This window comes from Pecten maximus, chromosome 17 (assembly GCF_902652985.1).
Source record: "Pecten maximus chromosome 17, xPecMax1.1, whole genome shotgun sequence".
Lineage (NCBI taxonomy): Eukaryota > Metazoa > Mollusca > Bivalvia > Pectinida > Pectinidae > Pecten > Pecten maximus.
This window is the reverse complement of record NC_047031.1, coordinates 31,875,172-31,895,491: the sequence shown is the minus strand read 5'-3', so window position 1 is coordinate 31,895,491 and position 20,320 is coordinate 31,875,172.

Genomic DNA, 20,320 nt, shown 5'->3' with positions numbered 1-20,320 from the left:
ACTGCGACTACCTTTACCGAGACACCCTTTGACCAAGTCACCCGTTTACCCGGTACTGTGATACCCTGTAACGATACGTGATACTGGTACAACAGTGGAACCCTAACTTATGCAGCTAGGCCCAAACTTATTCAGCTCGGTCACTGTTTACCTTTATTTACCTTTTTTGTAACGCTGAGTGTTCCTTCATCCGAGCGAGCTGGAGAACAACTGAACAACTGACTTGCCCGTCTGATGGAGCCTCTATTTATACCCCCGGCCAGGATGGAATCAACCTATCAGAATCGCTCTTCCAAACACATACATATTCAAGGACTTGAGCAAGACTATACAGCTACAGATCGTTTATTAATCACAATATTTACATTCATTCGCTTCAGAACCATACTCATACTCAAAAAAAAAAAATTGTCCCTTTCTTAACTTTCTTAATCTAAAAATTGTTTTGCATTGATTAACGTATGTCCTATCGACAGCCAATCTAGTTAAAATTAGACTTGTAATTTCCGTTCTTCTACGATACACTGCAATACAAGATCTAACAACACCCCGTAGGAGGTCATCTCAGCATGACCTTTGGGCTTCAAATACAAGCCAATGAAAACTGGTCAATGACGTCATCAGTCAACTAATGACAAACAGTCTTATACGAGCCTTCGGTTCCGTCTCCTTAGTATTAAGGACTCAAATCAGCGCTCGATTTGAAATGTGCAAAATTTCACAAACACTGTTGGTATACTTCTTAAAACTATATTGTTTAAGTGTTCTCGGTGGGGTGGAGTGGGTGAAGCCATGTTGTTTACCGTTGCTATCAACCATCAGAATACCTGGGGAACGTTACGTAAGTATTTATACTTCCGAAGAATGAAATCACACCGAAAATGTCATAGGCGACGCGCTGATTGGCTGAACTCAAAAGGTCATGCTGAGATGACCTCTTACGGGGTGTTGTTAGATCTTGTATTGCAGTGTATCGTAGAGATTGTATCAACAGCTAAGGTCATTTAAGGACGAACTTTTCGCCTCTCATAATACAGAGGATGCATGTGTGTAGTGAATGATTGTGTGTTTGGGAGGCTGTGGTTCGTGTTGTTAGTGTCAGTGGAGACATAGAAAGAAGAAAGTATTAAGAAAGAAGAGAAAAAATAAGATCCCAAAATTCGTCCACTCTTACGATCATGGGGTACATTGGCAGCTCGATTTGTTACGCCCAGCCTGCAGAGTGAAAGCTTTTCTTTGTGATACCCGAAGTTAAAGCATTTGATCAAATTTGGCTATGAAAACAGAGTTAAAAAGTTTCAGATTATATAGCAATAAATCTGTTTACACACATGTAAAAAAAAGTCAAATTAACGGGAAGTTAGCAACTTCCGGGATATCTGTCTGTTTTATCTAGCTTATCAGAATATTGACCTGAAGGTTGGGCGTAGGAATGGTATCTGCCGCCTCCATTACATGATGGATAGAAGCAACTAAATTTGATATCTTATCTTTTCCTTTCTTTTATAACAACTTTCTTCCTAGTTTTTCCCTTGTCAATGTCTCAATTTTGGCCTTTAGTCGAGCGTTCGCCCGTTTGAGGAAGGTTTAGGGTTTTGTCTCTTGCCTAAGACATACCAGGTCTGCTTAGATCTCAACGTTTTGGGAGTGGGACGATTGGTTTGCCCGTTGTCAGTACAATGTTACAGGGTGTGGTGTCCTGCTGGGTGTCTTCGGCAGGTAGCGCTATCAATCGGCAAAAGCTATCACAAGGAGATTTAACACGAACATACCACTGTCTCCTAAATCATACATAAGCACTTACCCAACGCATATGTATGTCACACGCACGGGGGCCTTCCTTAAATGACCTAGATCAGCTGTTGATAAGACATTAAAGAGCACCCAAACCAATAACATTATGTAAGGTTTATTTCTATCTTTTATTGATTGAACTTCGTTTCACTCGTTACGCCATCAATAAAATAAAATAAAACTAGATTTGATCAAGATCAAAACACGGGATTTCCAACTAGAAAATGATCGCAGACATGTTCTCGTTCTGACGAACGCTTTTGTACGTTTTACCTACGTTTTCTCTTCGTTTTCTCTTCGCTTCCCTTCTTTAAACAATCTTAAAATAACGTTATCTTTCACATACGATGAAAATACACCGTTTTAAAAGAATTTGAATTTTTCGATTTTGTATCATTTGACCTCCGTGAATCGTATATCTCGTACCTTGTATCGTGTTTACTGTACTGTGAATCGTGTATCCCGTACCTTGTATCGTGTTAACTGTACTGTGAATCGTGTATCCCGTACCTTGTATCGTGTTTACTGTACTGTGAATCGTGTATCCCGTACCTTGTATCGTGTTTACTGTACTGTGAATCGTATATCTCGTACCTTGTATCGTGTTTACTGTACTGTGAATCGTGTATCCCGTACCTTGTATCGTGTTAACTGTACTGTGAATCGTGTATCCCGTACCTTGTATCGTGTTAACTGTATTGTGAATCGTATATCCCGTACCTTGTATCGTGTTAACTGTACTGTGAATTGTGTATCCCGTACCTTGTATCGTGTTTACTGTGCTGTGATTCGTGTATCTCGTATCGTGTTAACTGTACTGTGAATCGTGTATCTCGTACCTTGTTTCGTGTTTACTGTATTGTGAATCCCGTTCCATGTATCATGTATCCCATATTGTATAATGTATCCAGTAACATTTATCGTCTATCCCGTACCGTGTATTCCATAGCGTGTATACCGTATCTGGTACCTTGTATCGTGTTTACTGAACCGTATATCCTGTGTCCCGTACAACGTATCGTGTATCCCGTAACCTGTATTGTGTATACTGTACCGTGTATCGCGTACCAAGTACCTTGTATCTCGTATCAAGTATTGTGTATACCGTTCCGTGTTTCGAGTGTTCTGTACCGTATATAGTGTAGCCCACACCATGTATCATGTTTACTGTATCGTATGTCGTGTATCCCGCACAATTATCGTGAATCCTGTACTGTGTATTGTGTATACCTTACCGTGCATCATGTATACCATACCTTTATCTTAGTTTTTTGCTGTTTTTTTTAAATTTTTTGGGATGATTTGACCTTGAAACGTTACACACATCTTCATAAGACCATTTTTTTCTATAGATGATCAAAATAAAGATTTTTTTAAGAATTCAAAATTTTCGATTTTTGGTCATTTGACCTCTGTGACCTTGAACGAAGGTCAAGGTCAATGGAAAGCAATCAAGTTTGTAGCCCTCCATACAAGCTATCACTGTGCCAAATATAAAATCTGTATGTGTAAAGATATAGAAGAGAGGAATTAAGTGCATTTTGGGGACAAATTTGAATTTTGGCGGGAAAACAAACATTTTTCAAAGTGTCATTTCTACGTCATTTTCTATCGCACGACAATAAAACTTGCACTGTTCGTCTTCATTAATCATGCACTTTGCAATGCAATCAAAAAATAAACTCATTTTGAATTTTGAATTTTTGACCTTGATTTGACCTCGCGCTTAGACCTTGACCTTGACATATTTTCTGATAACACATCGCAGAGAAAAGTGAGTCCCGCCAATGAACTACAAGAAGGATTGATTGTTTAAGGAAAAAAAACGAAAGGACAAAGAACCTGATTCAAAAGAATTTTTATTTAATTAATTTTTTTTGGTTATTTGACCTTGAATGAAGTTCAAGGTCATTGAAAAATAACTTCTTTTGTAGCCATTCTTACGTTCTATGGTTGTGCCAAATATCAAGTCTGTATGTGTTTAAATGAAGGAGCTGAAAAAAAATTAGGCATTTTTGCTCGATTTTTGAATTTTGGCGGGAAAAACTTCGAAATTTTCAAAGTGCCATATCTCCATCATTTGTTATATGATTATCAAAAAAATTACATATTCCGTTTTCAGTGCATCAAACGCTTTCGTTTGAGGTGAAAGTTCTAAAATTGAGAATTTTTTTTTCGACATTTTCTTTATCCTATAGCGAGGTCATGACCTTGACATATTCTCTGATAAGATGGCATAGAGAAAAGTTAGCTCTGTCCCTGATCTATCTGGCACACTTAACCCGAACGCAAAAGAACAATCCGTTACGAAGTTATGATCGTTCAAAAAACGTCCAAAAATGTTCTATTTATAGATCTGTGACCTTGACCGTTGAACATATGAACATAAAATTGTACCAGGATCGTCAGCTTGATATTGTCTATCATGTTCTAAGATATGAACGTTCTATCTGTCTTCGTTTTTGCTAGAGTTTGGTCACAAAAAAAAGTGTTAAGAATAATAATAATTAAATAAGTATTTATATAATAAGAGCGCAGCTCTTACGCGGCCGAAGGCCGCGTAGAGCGAAGCTCTACTAACCATAACACGTGTGTAAGCAATACAGTCCAATACAATCCTATACCCCTTGGACTTTGAAATTGTGTCCCGCGGGAAAAGTCTCGCGCCTCCATGCAGGCAGCCATGTTTTAATTCTCGTTACCTGTATGGTGAGACTTGATCCATTTCTTTCTGATCGACATACCTCACCGATATTCACTAAAAATTACCTCATTCTTTACCTATTGATATAAAAACTGCCTAACCGCCGGTATACCGACTATCTTCCATTTCTGTTATGACTGATGACATGAATGTAATCGGCGAATTTGATTGGATGAAAATATTTGGTTTGTTACCAAAAATAGGAACGCTAAGTGCAGACGACTAAATTGTGATGCGCTTGAACTGCCATTGTCGCAAAAATAAATTTTATGATAGAATGGAAATTTTAAAACACTTAGATACATTCTATACTTTTATTTTCACTTTGCACACTAAATTTCCTGTCGCAGACGACAATATTCGCCAGACGACTGCAGGTTAACCCAGCGTCATAGAAATCTACGTCGGGCCTATCCCATAGCATATCAAGTGTAGTAAGTTCATGCAAGGTGTCTATATACACGTACATGTAAACAAAATGGAGTTTTAACTTACAATCAATACAGTTTAAATCAATAATAACAACAATTATTTTGCCAAATTTATCAGGAGAAATGGCATAGAATTCTAGTAGAAAATATTCACTTTCAAAGCTTAAAATTTATAGACTAACTTTACTGCCGATCGCGCGGACGGCTGGAGATTAAGCTTACAATGCGTGTAGCTAGTCTATAAGATATGTAGGACCTATGTACTGTACGTAAAGATGAAAATTCACGTGATCATTTGCCCAGAATAGACTATTGTCGAAAAAAATATTTGTAATTTTCACTTTTAAAAGTTGAATTTAAAATAATAACAAGGCCTCCCTTTTAATTTGAAAAAAAATGCAATGTAGGCTAGATGTTTGATCTAATTAGAGGTAGATTATGAAATAAAGCCAGTCTGTCTTAAACTTAAAACCGGGTATAATATTAATTCTAAATTCAAGCAGGCAGATTTAAACATGTAAATATTCATTGTGTGTTTACTAGACTTTTTTGGCGCCAATTGCCTGAAAATGTCCGGATTTTTAAGTGACCATTCTTATTTCAAAACTCTGTCCAAAGTGAATTTCAGGTTGAATTCTCATAACGACCATTCTTATGTAAAGTCGAGTGTGGAATCTGAACAGCGACAAATAATATCTATACAAAGAAATGCAAAAAATAGTAATAGATCTACCACTGAGAGACAAAATGACCAACGTATCGTCCAAATACAAGACAGTAGATTTACAATTCAAAATGTTCCTGGGGATGGGAATTGTTTTTTCCATTGCCTTTGTCTGGGTTTGTCATCCAATCATTACCCTCATACATACAGGCATGAAATATGTACATATGTCATTTCAAATTGGACACAATGGAAAGATCTGGTGTCTATTTGCCATGGCTCTGAGGTTATACACCCTAGCCAATACCACAAAAAAATGATACAAAACAATGGATGGGCAACAACAGTCGAAGTCAAAGTTGCATCAATCATTTTAAACACAAACATAGAGGTGCATCTACAAGGTACAAAGTTAGACGAAATATCAGGTCAATATGTTCCATGTTACAACACGGAGTCCTACACCGTAGATGGCAATTCAAGCACTATCAACATACTACTTTCAAACAACCATTACATGCTCATGACAAGACAAGATATACCTGAAAGCAATCTGAACGAAAACACACAAACATCTCAGACTCGGACTGTAAGTAGTAGAACCATAAACCATAACGAAAGGAAACGGCCAGCATTACAGAAAAACGATAAAATCGGTACAAAAAAGGCAAAAACAGCAGGTAGGCCTACATGTATTTCTGGTTCTGACAGTAGCAATGCAACCCTGTATGACCCATTGTTAGAAGATTTGCAGTACAAATGCAGAAAACTGGGCATACATTATCAGCTCGGTACAACAAATAATGCTCGTGTTTCACAAAGACAAAAATATGCAAAAGTCCTGAAGAGGACGGAAACAAAATTAGGTATAAAACTCAGCGATATCCCCAACCCCCCTCCGTTAAGTGACGATGCACATTACAATTTGGCAATGGACGCCACAAGAGCGTTTGAGTTACAACAAATGGCTTACAAGTTCACACTCTGTTGTATTTGCAATGAACGGAGACTGGAAATGAAGATGGGCGGACCTGACGTATGTCGTCGTTGCAGTAAAGATGTAAACCGAGTAAAAATGTTCTCCATGCAAAACAACATGGACCCTGGCCCAATTCCACCGGAACTGAAAGGATTGACCGTAGTTGAGCAGCAACTCATCTGCAGAATATCACCTGCAATAAATGTTCACCTATTAAAACATGGTGGGATTGCAGCAAATGGCCACTGCGTGACATTTCCGCAACAGGTGAATGAGCCTGCCCAAATACTCCCAAAACTACCTTCAGAAATCAATATCATTAAGGTAAAGAAGCAAGGTAAAAATGGATCAAACAAAGACTATCGCGTCAGGCGTTACAACGTCCAAAAGGCTTTAATATGGCTGAAACAGAACAACGTTGCTTACAATGACATCATCATCAGCAATGAGCGTTTGGACACTCTTCCACTGGATGGCGATATCGACCTGCAAGACTTGGACGTGGAATCCCCGCATTGCAGTGACGATAAAGGTCCAGCTGAGGATCAAACAAACCCAGGCCAAACAGATGGACTAAGTGATTCATGTGTTATGCTTCCAGAGCCAGCAGTAGACATTCAATCTAAAGTGGAAGAAGTCTTGCAAGAAGTCATTGGTCCCGACCATGATCCCGTCAGGATAAAGAAAAATGTTATCAATATACCTTGGCCTTCAAGAGGGGATAAGCCTATATCCGAATTTACAACAAAATATTTCTTTACACTAGCATTTCCAAGTCTTTTCCCGACAGCCTCTGCAGATTTTTACATCAATCGTCCTCACACATGCCACTCCATGTCTGAATGGGCGGATCATCTTTTATGGTACAAGGATGGTCGTTTCGCACAACACCAATATTTTAAATTCATTGTGCATAACATCATCATGCGAAAACGCACACTAGAGAAAAGTACCTACATAATGAATCAACAACTTGGTGATGGACAGATAACAGTAGCAGACTTGCGAGAAAGGCTTCAAAGCGGAGACACTTCAATCCCAGAGAAGGTTCTCTATTTTGCAGCTAGTCTGCGTGGAACCTCGCAATACTGGACTCAACGATCGAAGGAACTACGAGCCCTTATCCAGTTTCAGATAAATGAAGGGAACGGTTTGCCAGCTTTTTTTTCTACTGGAAGCTGTGCCGAATTCCACTTTAAACCTTTACGTCGGCTCCTACAGATGTACATGTTGGAAACAAGGGGAGAAACAGTTGACCTGACAGATAGAAATACCCTTTTCTCTGTATTACAAGCAAATACCCACATAACGGCCCATTATTTTGATCTTCGGACATATGCCTACTTCCGTGAAGTCATGGGTCCTGTTTTCAATGTAGATGCCTTTTGGTATCGACAGGAATTTGCTAAGTCACGCGGCATGATACATTGGCATGGCTTGTGTTGGAGGAAGGACAGACAGCCACACAATTTGATGTTTGACGCACTTCAAAGAGGACTCTCTGATACTGAATGTGCCAGTCACTTGTCAAGCTGGGCAGAGACAGAATTCAAAATGACTGCTTGCCATCCAGCGGGTACAGATGAGGAAGGGAATCCTAGAAAACACCTGTGGATTCCACCTGAGGGAACAGCTCAACAGCCTCCAGAAGAGAATAATCCTCTTCTGAAATTGTTAATGGATGTGAGCGCCTCCCAGGAAACTTTACTGGAGGACCATTTGCTGCTTACGAACAGAGTAAATATTCACCGCTGCTCTGACTACTGTCTTCGTTAGTCAAAGTTCTCCAGCAACAAAAAAGAGCCAACATGTCGTATGGAATATGGTACAGCCTCAAATCCAGGTAAAGCATTGAGAACAGAGCCTGCTATCATTAAAGACAAGAATGGGTCCCTTCGATTAGAAATGAAAAGAGACCACCCTCTGCTTGTCCAACACTCCAAGATCCATACTCAGAGTTGGAGAGCAAATGGCGACATCTCTATCATTTTATCAAGAAGTGACCCGGAAAATCCATCAGTAGATGAAATCATCGCCACAGAAAAATATGTCTCCGGATACGCTTGTAAGGGAAATCAGCCAACCGGAGCTCTCCTTGATCTGTTCCATGACATCGCCAATTCAGCTGATGAAACATCAGGAGCTACAGCAAAGTCTGTCTGCACCAAACTTCTAATGAATACGGTGAAGCGGGATATATCTAGCGTGGAGGCATGTTTTGAACTTTCCTCTTTTCCTCTGTTTAGATGCAGTCACTCATTCCAGTCTGTAAGTCTATCAGGGTCTAGGGTGTTAGAAAGAACAGGAAGTACTATCACTAAACACACACCTCTTGATAGATACCTCCAGCGTCCGGATGAAGACAAGAGTTCCTGGTATGATTTCATCTGCAAATCTGGAAAAATCCCAGTTATTTCAGGGAGCCAAATTCGAGCATCTTGGCCACTAACAGAAGACTTTTCCAGGACTATGATACTTCTTCATTGGCCAAACTGGAGATCTATTGATGAGCTTAAATCGAAAGCAAGAAGTTGGACCGAGTTGATGCAAAGTTTCTTATTGTCCGACAAATGTCCAAACTTTGTTAAAGCAGATGTGGAGCGTGCCAAACGACATCAATCTGCAGAAGAAGATCAATCAGATGGAGAAGACATGGAAGCTGAACAGGAAGACCAAGAACAACCCGATTGGATGACAATATTAGCACCAAATCCTGACTACACTGACAATGCATTGGAATTTCAGTATGATGATGGGGGTCCTGATCACGACTAGAGCAAGGAATCACTTCCATATCCCCATAATAAAGGCAAAACTTTCTTACACGAGTTAAACAACACAGACGAAGAAATGAATGACAAAGACCTTGTTCTTCCTGATGTCAATCTATCGTCGTTGAACTCTGAACAGAGGTTTGCTTTCAACCTTGTCATGGATAGGCTGTTACAGGTCAAAAGAGACCCATCAAATGTTGACCCTTTAAAACTTATCGTTGCAGGAACGGCAGGATCTGGTAAAAGTTTCCTGATAAAATGCTTGGTCAGAAGTATCAGACAACTATTCAACAGCAACAAGTCAGTCCAAGTAGTTTGTCCTACTGGAAACAGTGCCAATCTAATTTCAGGTGTAACGCTCCACAGCTTCCTAAAAATACCAACAAACGCCAGGGCAGCAAAAGAGATGACTCCTCCCCAAGGTAAAACTCTTCAACTGCTGCAGAGATATTGTGATGGGTTAGTCGCCTTGTTAGTCGATGAAAGATCACTGATTGGTTGCACAACTCTGGGATGGATGGAGTTTATGGCCAGATATGGGATGGAAAAAGGCACCAAGTCATCATTGCCATGGGGTGGGTTACCAGTCATTGTATTTCTAGGAGATGATATACAGCTTCCACCAGTATGCGATTCTTCTGTATACAACTGTAAAAGCACGACACCTGCAGCAATACATGGTGCCCTCATCTGGAGAGACTTTGACAACGCTATCACTTTGAAAACTATTGTTCGTCAGAATAATGACCAAAAACAGTTCAAAGATGTACTGATGTCAATGAGGACATATTCCACCACGCATGAACAGGCGATATGGCTACAACAATACCAATGGGACAATCTGAAATCCACTCATGGAGAAAATCTATTGAAAAACATGACGGATGCTGGATTATTTGTCTTCCCAACACATGCTCAGGAATGGGAACACAACAAAGCACAGCTTTTGAAAGCAAATGCAAGAGTTCCAATAGCCAGAATGAATGCAGATAGTAGAGGTCCACACTCAAAATTGTCCAGTCACACAGCAGGAGGTCTATTACCAATCATCTATCTCTGCAAAGGAGCAAAAGTAATGCTTACTGTAAACCTTAATGTTCCACATGGATTGTACAATGGATCGATCGGGGAAGTTGTTGATATCATCTATACAAATGAGAGAAAGCCTGTAGATTCACTTCCAGATGTAGTAATGGTGAATTTTGACAGGTATACAGGACCTCCATTCCTTCAAGACCATCCACACATTGTACCAATTATACCAGTTGAAAGACAAATTGATTGTAATTGTTTCACGTGCAAACGGAAGCAGATACCTTTGAGGTTGGGTTGGGCATCGACAATACACCGTTGTCAAGGAATGACAGTTGGGAAAGAAGAGTCAAATAGGTATATTGTCATCCATCCAGGAAGCAAGGCTTTCGAATCAAGAAATCCGGGTGCTTTGTTTGTTGCCTTATCAAGGGCAAAATCAGCAGGCGGCAACGAGGATGATCCTGATTTTGCATGGAATCCACAGATTCTAGTCAACGAAGACAGATTGTGCCAGAGAGTTAACACCGTAACAACACGTACGCGAGCTTCTGAAATTGAAAGAATAAGGCTAGCCTCAGAGAAGACAGTTACACTCTTCCACCACTTAAACAACATGGATACTTTCGTGTCTATCAGGGAGAATGTACAGCAATTATCAGAAGAGGAGTAAAGAAAGCAATATATACTTACTGTATGACTACCAAGTAACTGTCAGACCAAATACATAACCATTTATGTATCTTCAAACAGTTAATTGACATGAATATTGCAATTATGTTAATCCAACAACACTTAAATAAACTGTATACCGGGTACATAATTATAATTATTTATTTTATCAACACAAATGCATCTCATTATCATTAGGGATATTTACTGACATTTTATTAACTACCATATATTAACATGGGAAAGTAACCAAGGGAAAGAACAGCGATGGTATGGATTGCCTTATCTCGTAACTCTTACCCGAGATGCTTATCCCACATTTCTATAGGAAGTTGAGTCAGTTTAACTAATTGAATCAAAATGGAATCAATTCATTTACCGAGAAATATTTCAATTATAACTTTCAAATTATATCAAAATTGTATCATAATAGGATATCGCTGAGTTTTAATTTCAGAACAGTTAAATTTTGCTTTACACATATGGTAATGATGCAATTGCGATATTAAAACCAAATAACAAGTAGTTCGATGTGTTTTATGAGAATCACAGATCACCAAATACATGTACATAACCATTTATCTTCAAACAGCTAATTGACATCAATATTGCAATTATGTTAATCCAACAACAATTAAAGAAACTGTATACCAGGTACATGATTTTACAGCTATTTACTTTATCAACACAAATACATCTCATTATCATTAGGGATATTTACTGACTGTAGACATTAGTGTTGGGAATCGGAGGGGAAAAAATACAATCAATTAATCGGACACCCAACCCGACTGATTATCGATAGTACAATCGGTTTTTAGGACACGTTTCATTCTAAACCATGAGGCGACTTTGCCTGTGTTCCATTGTAAGAATTGCCGCAAAGGACATTTTTGGACTACTAATACCGACAAGACTTTGATCCAGTTATCTCCCTTTCCCCATGTTCTGTTACAAGAATTGCCACAAGGGACATTTTTGGACTATCGATACCAATAAGACTTGATTGCCGCCGACGTGACACCTTGGCGTACGCTATCGATTTTTAGCGACAATCATCCCAACAATACCGTAAATTAACATGGGAAAGTAACCAAGGGAAAGAACAGCGATGGTATGGATTGCCTTATCTCGTAACTCTTACCCGAGATGCTTATCCCACATTTCTATAGGAAGTTAAGTCAGTTTAACTAAAAATATAACTGAATCAAAATGCAACTTCCCCAATCGATCAACTATAGCTTTAAAATTATATCAAAATTGTATCATAATGGGTCTGTTTTTACTACTCAGGAAATCTGGTGTGACCTTGTGATTCAAGACCTACAACACAGCACTTCAACACATCTACATTCAATTATGTCATGTAACATTCAGAAAATAAGGAAGTACATGAGTAAAAAAGAAAAAGCTCTGGAAGACAAGACCATCAAACATCGCCTTGTTTTCATTACAGACAGCAAGGGCCGATATTTACAAAAGCAATTGGTGAACCTCAGCACAAAAGATATCAATATTAAATGGTTCTATGTAAGTGGGAGGAGGTCAGTTGATGGTCTAAAATGTATAACAGACAACTTACCATATCTAACAACTTGTCCTACTCAAATTATCTATTGGCATGGGACTTGTGATGTTACCCTTAAGAGAGACAGATTCATTTTTACCAGGTATTAAAGTCTTAATGCTCTAGAGAAAGATACTAGAGAAGTCTTTCAACAGCTGAAGGCCATTTCATCCAGCTCGCCGAATTTGAAAATTGGTGTACTTGAGATACCCCCAATATCTATCGTTAAGTGGAACCGCCTTAAAGATTATGTACATTGGGAGGCCCAATCAGAGCAAAAGGATGACGAATCTGTTAACAAGCATATCAATGTCTACAATTCCATAGTGCGTGAGTACAACTCTGAGCTAGGATTCCATTCACCCAAGTTTGTATGTGACCTTGAAAGATCAAGAAAAAATAGAAACCGCAATGGACAGGAGCACGGATGTCGCTATTCATACAATTTCAATCTACTCTCTGATGGAGTTCACCCAACAGAGGAAGTGGCTCAATATTGGCTTTTACGAATCTTGGAACACTGTGAATAAATTCTTCATCTTTTTTTTAAACAGTATTAAGGTTAGTAAGTGAAGGTGTGGATTGCCTCATCTCACTGAAAGTCTTCAATACAAGAATATTCTTTTTTTTTTTTAATAATTTATAAATCATTCCAAACTATTCAAATACACCAGTACCAGTTTTAGCAATTAATGTGATATCATGTGAATTTATGAACTAATGGTAACTCCACTATGTCATCACCTCCACTATGTCTTGACACCTTGCATGAACTAAACTGTTATATACATCATGATAGACCCATGTATACTGTCGACGGACTCATCATCATGAATCAGAAACCATTACATAAGTACTGTAAGTATTTCAACAGAATCATTGAATTTGTTGTTATATCAGTTCAATCACAGGAGTTTGACGACTTGTTTTGATCATGAATTAAATATAATGTAACAACCAAACCATTTTAATAAGTAGAAAATGTCACACTCCTGTTACTAGTGTTAATGTTATTACTAATATCGTTACTAAGTTTGTGTCATTAATTATAACTAGCTGCGCTCTCCCAAGGCTTTGCCTTCATTCATATTAATCCGAATTTTTATGTTAATGACCGTAGCGACTAAACAACAGCTGTTCTGAATACATATTGACATAATTAGATGATCTGACCACACGGGAACCTTGTACGATGCTTACTTGCCGAAATATTCTCAATTTAATTCCAATCCAAACCGCCACACAGCTTCAGGTCGCCATCTTTGTTAAAATCAAAGCATCTGTGCGTTTGAAAGAGTCAGTGGTGCAAAGCTTCTAAACGATCTTGTGATCAAAAAATTTAAGATTATAATAGAAACGAAATGTGAATTTTAAAATAATTTGGTTTTAATTACTTATGTTTTAGGTTAGCGAATCATAGCAATTATTTACGATGAAACTTTAATGTTGCACTAAATACTGATCACAATATTTTTATTTAGTCATTTTTTATTTCTTTCACTTCAGCTCATTTTATGTGGTAATTTAGATTTCCCAATAAATTCGCGGGAAATGAATTTGATGACGTAACCGGAAGCCCACATGCTATTAGAACGTGACCCGGAAAACATGCATGACGATAATAAAAACAGAAGATCATTGAACGTTATACCGGATTATTTTCGCATTTTTTGAGACACCAATGTGCTAAAATACAACGGAAGGTAAACCTGATTTTGTTCATTGCTATCGTATAAAGTAAAACGAACGGTTATTGCGAAAATAGCAGCATTTGCGTCACCTAGTTGGGCTAGACCTACTTTCGTTTTACAGCTTACAGATATGGTCGTATAAATAATTCATCTTCTCAACCATAGTCGATCTAATTGCCTATTTGTACTTCTCATGTACAGTGCATCTTTGTTTAAAATTGACTGGTCTGCAGGTCTGATATGACTACCCTTATGATCAGCCGACCACAGGGTCACGTTAATTCCTATCGTATCCCTTAGTAAACACTTCATAATAAATGGCTATGTCTGTATCTACGGCAGATTCGTCTGTATTACTACAATTTTCTACCTACATGCAGAGACGTGTATATGGGACGTTGTATCTCCATTGACTTAATACTTCTGTTTATCCACAGGGACTTGATAATTCGTTACAGTCTACATGTACATGTATTTGGACACCCCCCTCCTAGTGTATAGCACATTTTGAGACGTTTTGGGGGGCTAGATTAGAATTTGGCAAAAATGACATCCCGGGTGGTCAGAATTCGAAGGGGGGAGCCTTATGACTCCAGCTCATACAATTCATTGTAACCTGTCTTTGTACTCTATGACTCATAACATGTCACAGGTTTACTGGATATGAGTTACAGGGTAAACAGAACATGTATGAAGTGTGTCACAGGTTATAACAGGAGAAAGAGAAAACTAAGTAGCGAGACCAGGGTTCGAACCCAGGACCCTCCCAATTCTAGACGGACACTCTACCACTGAGCTACCTGGTCGCCGATGATCAACCCAGTCCAGTTCCGCAACATTCCTCCCTCCTTTTATCAAATCTTCACCCCCAAATCCAACAGGTTCGGATATCCCGTTGCTTTAGCATCCTCCCAAAGGATTTGCAAGCTCGCTAAATATGTAACAGGAGAAAGATAGTAGCCAGACATGGGTTCGAACACGAGACCCTGCAAACTCTACACGTACACTTACCACTGAGCTACCTGGTCGCTGGTGCACTAATACATGTTTGATGAGTCTGCGGTATGTTTGTGTTTGTCTCATTTGGTATACACTTGTATATTACCGGTAATGTGGAAAACTTTTAAAATTTTTAAGATTGTTCCAGCACTGGCAACCTGTCTTTCCCTTGGTTGTCATTTAGATTAAGAAGATATTTATCAATTTAATCTCTTTCATTTGATCATATAAAAACTGTGAATATTTCCCCAAATATTAAGTGTAATCGCTTTACACATACCTTGTATTACTGACCAAGATTGATGTTTAAACGGGAATGGACTACACATTCTTATCAAATATCTGCATTACCTAAAACACTGAATTTTTTTCGAAAAAAAGCATGCAAGATTTTTTTTGAGAGTCAGTCAGGTTAGTAGAGAAAGTTTTACTGTATTTGACATATTAGCCTAAGTCATGAAAATGTGAAATTAAAAAAAAAATTTGGTTATTGAAGATCAGAGAAATGTCAACAACAAATTTAAAAAGAATGGAATTGGGTTTTTCTCAGTCAGTTCTGATGGCCTGTGTAAACACGTTATGAAGATATAAAGTTCATTTTACACAATTACCTGCTTCGATTGTCTATCTTTTAAAATTAAGTTCATCTGTGTATAGTTTTTTTTGTTTTTGTTATTTTTTTGTGGGGTTTTGTTTTATAAATCCTTGCAACAACTTTTTAAGTCATGTAGAATATGATTCTTGACAACTTGACTACAGTAAGAATTTAGCATTCAAAATCCATTGCGCTCCACACCATATTGTTTGTTGACAGTGACATTTTCACAATTATTACATTACTTAATTAGAATACTGTGTTATATATTCCTTGAATCCACTCCAATATAGAAATATTTCCTTCATTTTCCAAATCTAAATCTTGAAATAATTGTAGAATATACATGTATGTGTTTGCAGTAATAAGAAAATATTTTTTATTAATATTAACATATTTGGTGTATCAATCCAAAAATACTTGTTGACATATACTGCATTACTTTTGGTCTGATTTCAATACACAGAATGTAAGATTTTATTAATCAATAGATCTGGCAACCTCACCTTCTAACAGGTCAAAGACCTTTGATGAGACTAATTAATGAGTATTCGGAGTTTCCTCTTGCCCCACCACGGAAGTTAGACACTGACAAGCTCTCATACAGTTGTTTACTTTGGTTTAGGAACACATTCTCAAATGACAGATGATCATATGCTAAATTAAGGGTTGTATTTTCACTAACTTGAAGAGTTGTGCCCCTTTGTTTTCTTTCCTATACATCTTATTCTAGCAGATTGACATTCATATTTGTTTCCAATTGTTCTACACCTCATTATATACATCTGATGATATTTGAAAGTGGGTGAAAAATGGAATAGGTTTATTGTATTGAGTTGCATTGACTTCATTTCTCCAATAATCCATTTTAGTTTCCATGTAGGTAAGATTTTAACATTTTATTGTTATGGTTGTTTTACTTTCTATTGTTGGGGCAGAGGGCATATTCATATAAATCAGATATATAACATGGTTTACACTTGGTTATTTGTATACTTAAAATAAGTTTCCTTTCTTTTGATAATATCTCTGTGGTTATAATATAGTAGTGTAAATCCTGTTAGCCAGGTAGCTATAGATTATGTGAGTGCTCTTAATTGCGATTTGGGTTGGGTAGGTAAGTGTAATACTGGCCCAGCATCAAGATGGTCAGATGGGTGACACCCCACAGGGACAGAGATAGGCTTGACACTTTACCTGTATAAATAGTTGTTTTTGTATTTTGAATTAAAGTTATTATTTCTAATTGATAATAATCATTTAGACAATACTATTGGTATCATTTGATAGTGTAAGTTATGTAGTTTATGGAACTGTTTTTATTAATTTAAACAATGCAGTAGTTTGGGCACTGTATTGATTTATATGTCATTTGAAGTATCTAAATATACTTAAAGACTAAATTGAATTAATATGAAATGTTGAAGTAAAATATTATTAATAGGGTTATAAACTAGAGTGTGTCATCTAGAGATGCTAGATTATAGATTTTGGATATCAGTATTGGTTTGGTAAATAGGTAATGAAGTTTAAAGATGATAGAGAAACACAGTACTGGGGATTCAGAGGTCAACCTGTGGATTGGTAGGTGGCCTTAGGGGGTGACTTCTCTGAGGGTCAGAGAATCTTTATATGTATATCAGATATACATGCGAAAAGGAGAAGAGCGAAATAGATGGAAAGAGCAAAATAGAGAGAAGAGATTAGAAAGGACAAGAGAGAGGAGAGAGAAGAGAAGGAAAGAGAACAGGGAGAACTAGAGAGAACAACAGAGAATGATCGAGAACAAGAGACAGAATATTGGAGAGTAAGGAAGAACAGAGCTATAAGAGATACAGAAATAGAGAGGAGACTTGAAAGGAGAACATTGTGTAAATTGGATATGTATGTTTAGATGAGTTAGAAAATAAAGAAGAAAAACCTAAAATTGGAATTGGACTTATTTAAACGTGACAACAATTATTAAAACGCGACAACAATAACTTCTACTCTCTCACACGAGTCTTTACACTTACACAAATATTTTCAAAAGTTTCTTCTTATTTCTTTCTGTTTCCAGTTTCCTTTTGGTTAAAAAATTGTCATATTTAGTGGATTTTGAGAATTGGTTGATTTTCAAAATTTGCATTTGATTTGCAATACATATACATCAATATTTTGCATGCCTCTGTAACATATACACTGTATATATAGAAATGTGCTGCTTCTTCCTTTTTAACAATAATTTCAATAAAATCTTTAGTTTGGTTAAAACTTCCTATAATGTTGTTGAACATTTTGAATTGGTGGATCTGTCAGATCAGCACATATTCAGCACAGTAATCCAAGATAACATTCCGGTTTAATTGTTTTTCTTCTGTATGGCTAACTTGATGATCTTTTCAAACTTGGTCTTGGGCATTATTTGGCTGGTCTGATTGTTGTTTAAGAATCTTGAGGCACTATGCTGGCTCCCAAGGAGGAGGGGTGGGACACAAAAGGACAATTCAACAATTTAATAGCACATGCATTCTGTAGTGATGGTCCCAAATCTTGAATGCTACCAGGTTTGTTTTAAGGAAGGACCTTTACCTTCATTAAAGACCACTGGCGCCAGGCGTGCAAAAAAACTTGAAAATCAACTGAATAACCTTGAGGCCAAGATACCTGGTATTGGGCCTGTAGTATGCTGATGAAGTGATACAAAATTCAAGGTCACAGCCGTCAAACATGTTTAAATGTTTAAACCCTTTTTTTCTCGATATCAAAAAGAGGTCCAGAGAAGAAGGTGATTCATACAGCCCCATATGGCCTCTTATTTGGTTGCTGCACAATGCCTTAAGTACTCTTTCATACTCGGATGTCAAAGGTCAATGTCACTATTTCTGTCAAATGAAAACCAGTTGCATGGAATACGACATGTAGCTTAAGATTTGAAAGACAAATGATGTGACTATAGATAGAAAAATACTGCACATATCAATGAAAGACCATACTTTCCCTTCATGAAAAAGTATTAGAACCCAATGCTACTGGTCACACAATACTTCTTTTATACATTTGTATATTCTTTACATGGATGGATAACGGCAGCATTTTAAATACTTTAATATATAAATACTTATTATCGGTTAGCTTGTAATAATAATAATAAAAAGAAAAAACATAACAATAACAATAGGGATTTCCATCCGAAATGGAAATCCCTAATAAACCTTGAATTTGAACTCTGACGACGAGGGTGAATGTACCACTCGGCACACTGTAATTGTCACACTAGAGGGAAGTGAATCATACACAAGTGTCCGTCAGAAAAGGTAAGATACACTAATTCATTTCATAATTTCATCCCATACATAATTTAAAACTCGTCGAATATCGTCCGTCTTCCCAGTTTTAGAATATCGTATGGATTTATAGTTTAAGTTTTGACTATTCTTTACGGCTGTAATTTGTGATTGGGTAAGTTCAAGTTCTCTTATTGATGTACTGTATAAAGTCGCACAATAAGATTTAAATTGATTACAATGAGGAAAACCATGGGTGAATGACACACTACCTATTGAATAAATCGACTAAAAAAGAGGGGGAAGGTAGAAGAAAAAACACGATCGTTTCTTTTTTCCATCAGATAAATCGAATTCACCTGCAATGGCAAACTAATGGGACAGGTCATGACGGATGTCGGTGATAATGATGGTGATATATATTTACAGATTCATTTCGCCCTGTTTTAATCTGTCACAATTAATTTGTTTTAATTTGTGTAAATATTCTTAATGCCTTCATTAACTAAACATTATACAAATATGTTTGTCTTTGATAAATGTCTCTAAGAAAAGTTTTAAAAAATCCTCATTTATCTCTAAAGTCCAAGTCTAAAATTCTTTTCAAAACTATTTAAAAGCTGTTGGCTTTGATCACAAGATATGAGTAACCACTTTATTCATTTCAAACTATACAAGGTTGTACTAATATATATAATTATATCTATACATGTTTCGTTTGTATAATATTTCGTTTTATTAAAATTTTATTATTATCATTTTGTTTTGGCAATTTTAGCTTATAATGTTTGACTTTAATGACCTTTGTAGTGTTTAAACTATCGTCACCTTCATATAAACACATCCTGTGTTTGTTTGGTTAGACTTAATCATGTAAGCACATGATTTGTAATATCTGCATATATATTTATATTTTTTTAGAACGGGAGAGAATATAAGCTCCACTTCTACTTACACATAGAGATGCCTACGTGTAAATCTCCAGGAGGTGACAAACCGAGGGTACACGCTGCACCTTCAGAACGTGACCAGCAGAGGGAGGAAGATGTTCCTTCAGAACAAAGCGAAAAGAGGAAGGTCTCGGCACCTATATCACGTGACAAGCGTAGGGGGGAATTTGCAGAAATCATCCCGTATATTTCTGAGATCATG